The sequence below is a fragment of the Plecotus auritus genome (assembly GCF_963455305.1).
Source record: "Plecotus auritus genome assembly, chromosome: 6".
NCBI classification, from domain to species: domain Eukaryota; kingdom Metazoa; phylum Chordata; class Mammalia; order Chiroptera; family Vespertilionidae; genus Plecotus; species Plecotus auritus.
Window position 1 is genome coordinate 152,645,831 of NC_137773.1, and position 5,249 is coordinate 152,651,079.

General features: G+C 47.2%; 1 pseudogene across 1 annotated transcript; it reads right to left on the reverse strand.

The window, feature by feature from the left end:
* Positions 1 to 204: 204 nt before the first annotated feature.
* On the reverse strand, positions 205 to 2,274 carry LOC308251859 (serine/threonine-protein kinase DCLK2-like; annotated as a pseudogene). Its single transcript has 2 exons — positions 1,936 to 2,274; positions 205 to 1,892 (listed from the first exon to the last, which is right to left on the reverse strand). The product of its transcript is annotated as a serine/threonine-protein kinase DCLK2-like (transcript).
* Positions 2,275 to 5,249: the final 2,975 nt, after the last annotated feature.

Here is a 5,249-nt window from a genome sequence, read left to right on the forward strand (position 1 = left end):
AAGGCTGGGAAAAGGTTGCACATTCTCCTGGTGATGCTGTAAAACATCCAATGAACGGAAAATCAGGCCATTGAAAACAAGCCTCTCCAAATATGTCCCCAAAGCTGATGCTGCATATGCCACCCCAGGCACTGAGGACAGAGCCCGTGGGAGCCCACAGCCAGCGGCCAGCGGGTCAGCACAGGGAGGCGCAGGCCCTGGGGGTCAGTCACAGTGGAGACGCCAGGTCCCTGCGTGCTCCCAGCCCGGGGCAGGGCGGGAAGGGGAGGAGATTCCGGGGTGTCAGGGGCCAAGGCTGCCACCCCGCACACAGGGGGCTCCTGGGTAGAGGGAGGAAATGGACAGGTGGGCTCCATCTTGGGTCAGCTGCTGTCCTGAGTGTTTGCTGCAGATCTGCCCCTCCTTATCTAGAGCCGAGTTCATGATCAGAGACCCCGGTGGTGGTGCTGTTCTGTTTGGGAAGCTCATTATTAAAGTACGTTTTAGGTTACCAGTTCCTTCAGCCTGTATATTAGTCTCCTGGGAGGTGTCATCTGACACCCAGGGGTGACTCAGGCTTTGTCCCGCAGTTGACCTGAAGCATCTGGCTGATTAATTCCTTTATGGAATCCGTGCCGTTTTCCCAGTAGGGTGCTGGGAACTCGAGCTTCCAGGCCAAGGTCTGATCAAAGAGGTCTTCCTGGAGATTGTTCTCACTTCAGAATGGTGGAACTCCACAGTGACGTATGTACGAGATCACGCCTGCCGCCCAAATGACCACCTTCAGGCCATAGCCCGTTGCAGCAATGATTTCCGGAGCCACGTAAGTTGGTGTGCCACCGACTGTGTACAAGGGGCCTTCCACCACAGCGGCCAGCCCCGAGTCTCCCAGTTTCAAGGACTTGGTTCCATTGGGAGACTCACACACCAAGAGGTTCTTGGGCTTGAGGTCCCTGTGCACCATGTAGAGGCCATGGAGGTCCCTGGGAGCGCTGGTCAGGTTGTACACCAGGGCACTGCCATCTCGCTTGGTGTCCTTGGCTGAAGAGGTAATTGCATCAAAGAAGTCTCCACCTTTGACCAAGTCCATTACCAGGAAGAGCTCGCTGGCTGTTTCCATCTCCTCCACCAGCATGATGATGTTTGAGTGTTTCACTTGGCACGGGATGGACACTTCATTCTTGACCAGGTGTTCCTTTCCACAACATTTGGCTTTGTGTATCACCTTTAGAGCAAACTCCTTTCTGGTGGACCAGGCCACCCACTCTTTGACTACTGCAAAATTGCTATCGCCAATAACCTTTCTAATTTTGTATTTCTCGAGAAGAGTCGATAATTCAATGCACCTGTTTCCATTCACGCCTTTGGGACTCAGGCAATAGTCAAGTTCAGGTCCACCATTTATGTTGGAAGAAGATCTGGCATGTGTGGAAATCTGCTTTAATCCTCTGAAACTTCCTGGGCTAGTTGGAGAGGAACTGGAGGATTTCCTCTATTTAGGAGTGGAGAGCTGGCTGCTGGGGGTTTCATTAACTGAGGCTGGTGACTGGCTGCCACGAGAGGATCCAGGGCTCTTGGGTCCAGAATACTTAGCTGAGGAGCAAGAACACAATGACTTCAAGACCAGGCATGCACTGTGATCCAGGACAAAGTCATCTTGGGCGTAACAGAATTTTTGAGGTCCACATGCAATAAAAACATTGTCATCACCAAAAAAGTCTTGCAGGCAAGTAACCTGCTTTCTGTCCAGTGCGCAGAGACTTTTGACCACTGCTGAGTTGAATGGCTTCAGTGATACCGGTTAAGATTTGTTCAAAGGAATGAGTGGTCTTTTTATTCAGAAGGATCCCGCATGGCTTTTCTAGGCTTCACTCCACTTTGCATCACAGCCACTAACTTGGGTTTGATGAAATCTTCACTTAACTTGCTAGAGTCCTTGGTGTATGGTGAGGACGCCCTGGGGCAGGTGCAGATTGTCTGATGGGGTGGGTAAGCTCCATGAGCAGCGCATCGAAGGACCAGAAGCAGTCGCTGGAGATGGCAAACACCAGCCCTTGAAGTAGCGGTAGAAGGGCGCCTTCTTGGCCTTCTTCTCAGAGCTCAGGGCCTGCAGGGTCTGCGTGCAGTAGAAGCTGCAGTGGGCACTCTGTGCCTGGCTGGGGATGAGCCCGATGCCCTTGGGGCCTGAGCTGCCGCTGCCCCAGACGAGCTGGGCGTCCCTCTCAGGGACCCAGGCCGCAGACTTTTGTCCTGTTCCTCCAAGTGCTCCACCTCAGTGCTCCTGGTGCTGGCCATCGTGGCTACTCCGAGGGCCCCCAGTCAGAGCCTGCAGGTAGCCCAGTATCAAAGTGAGAACCAGCTCAGTGACACCTGGTGCCTGGCCGTGAGGGGCCTTACAGCACCAGGACACCTGGCTCTAGTATCCCGCCCTCTTCTCGCAGGTGGAGCCGCCCAATGCCCATCTTCTTTATGTATTTCCGATTCTCCCAAGTGTCAGCCAAGAACAAAAGCAGCCTCAAAGTCCCCACTGTCACCCAGATATACCGGCACGTGGCCCTGTTTGCCCTCCGATTTTAGAATCCCAGTTTTGAAAATGAAATTCCAGTGTTAGTCTTAGAGTTGAACGTGTAGCCACTCATTTGGGCAGGGAGAACCTCCCACTCCTCTCAGTACTGTCTGTGCTTAGCACATTGCTGGGCACGTAGTAGGTGATCAGAAAAAAGATTTAGTAGACCACTGTTTCAGCCACTGAATCAGGACAGCTGATGTGCTTCCCTTTACTCATGCATGGCTTTCCATGGGCTCCTGTGGGCTAGGGCCCAGATTGGCCTTCAGTTCCTGAAACCCAGACTGGTGCTCTGGGTCCCATTGTCTTGCCCTAGTTTGGCTATGGCTCACATAATTGCCTGCCTACCGTATTTTCCGATGTCACCCATTTGGAATTTAGATTCAGTGACTCACCCATTGATTAGGACTCAGCCCTTTCCTCTTAGATATTGATTGCTGACTGTTGGCTGTTGGGTATGTTGGTCACCATATCTTGCCCTTTGCCCCACTTCTATGGTTGGCCCCAGGAATAGGACCATTTCTTCTATCACCTGTCCAGCCATATGATGCAACTAGTAGGGCCATGTATCCCCAAATAATAAGATTACTAATGATACACTAGAACAACTATTTTAGCAAGAGCTATTATTTCATTTGATGATTAAACCTATCTATAAGAAGGTATTATTATCCACATTTTATGGGTGAGGAAACAGACTCAGGGAGAAAAGAAACTTGTTCTAGATCATTATATTAACTTTTATTTTGCTGCATAACATATTTCTACAAATTTAGTGCCTTAAAACAACACACATTTATTGCCTGAAAGTTCCCATGGGAGGAATCTGGGCACAACTTGCTTAGGTCATCTACTCAGGGTCTCACAAGGCTTCAAATCAAGGGCTATCTTCTTATCTGGATGCTCAACTGGGGAATCCATTTGCCAACAACTCTTTTAGGTTGTTAAGAAAATTTATTTCTTTGAAGGCCCGACTTCTTTCTGGCTATCAGCTGAAGGCCCTTCAGTTCCTCAAGGTTGCCTGCAGTTACCTACCACATGGCCTTTTACATAAGCAGTTCATATGGCTATATTTTCACAGCCGGAAGGAGAATATCTCACTCCAGTCTACTAAGATAGAGTCATATATAAAGGAAAGTAGTCGTGGGAGTGATATCCCATCATGTTTACCATAGATTCCACTTGTACTCAAGGGAAGAGGTTTATAGAAGTGTGTGACTCATTGGCAATCTCCTTAGGGTGTGTCTGCCACAGTCACATAGCTGCTATGTGGCAGATCAGGGATCACAGCCATGCCACACTACCTCCCTGCAGCCCCAGGTTTCTCCTCTGCCACTGTTGCCACATGGAATTGTCCTGTCTCAAGCGTCTGAAGACATAAAGATTAGAGACACCATTGACACTGTCCTCAAGGTCATGCTCACAGTTTTTTATGATCAAGTCCTTTCAGTTTTTCAATACAAACCCTCTTGAAGAGGATTTAAAACAGGCCTGCTTGTTTTGGAATGTCATTTACACAGTACTCAGCCTTGTTGGGAGATTCCAGGTGGCTTATGGCAGTAAAACAGCAAGCCCTCCCCTGGAGCAAACCTGAGCAGATGCACTATGTAAACTCAATAGTATGTTGCATGGGGCTGAATTCTATTTCTCCTGAGAACTGTTTCTATATCATGCAAACAAAGAAGAAGAAAAAGACCTAATGCCATTTTTCAGTTTAAATCAATTCAGAAATATTTATATCTGGCTAGACTTTATGTACCTTTCTCAATGAAATGTGAAGGAGATAGATCAGAGCTGTAGCCTCCAGGAAGAAAATTGTCAATGCATTAAACTATTTCCTGTCACAGTGTCACGACATCCTTTTATTTCTGCAGAGATAGACCCTGTCACCAATCCCACATGACAACCTTATCAGAGAGGTTGCCATATATCTGCGGATGTGCCTGATTTCTTGGCCTTTCTTTAATTTTCCAAATGGTGATACAGTGGAGATCTGATGTGGTGAACAAACTCCACAGAGAGCTTTTTCTGCTGTTTATTAGTTTGTGATGAAAAACAACTCTGCACAAACAGTGTATGCTACTCCTGAGTCCAAGATAGATTCCATGTTCATTCAAACTCATAAAAAATGAGAAAGCTCAAGGAGGCAAAGCAACACAAGAGGGTCTTGATAGAGAATCGAGATTGCTTTAGTATGTATACTAAAGTGTTGTGTGTTTTTTAGCGCAAGTACGTTAGGCAGCCCAAATACAATTTTTTAATATGCCAGCACATTGTTCAGTGCTTCCATCAATCACAGCAGAATGTCACAGCAGCGGAAGAGCATGGGGAAAGCAAGGAATTTGGCTGAACTGAATTTATTAAAGTGCTGTAGAAGCAAATATTAGCAGTGCGTGCAAACTCAGATCTTAACATGCACTGTGTCTGTAAGAGAAGGCAAGAAATTGTTTTACTACCCAAACTTTTAAAAATACATACTATTGACAAAAATGTATTACTTTTTAAATTGCTTTTGCATTGGGGAAAATATTTAAGCAGGTTAAATCAAGGAAATAAATAAAAGTAATAATGTACAGTATTTTACAAAACCAGAACTCAAAAGAGTTCCTAGAACGAAGGGGATTAGAGGCTAGTCAGTGGGAAGTGGCTGTTACACTGTCCTTGTGCATTCCTTTACATGTGACACAGACCGCAGTGGGAACAT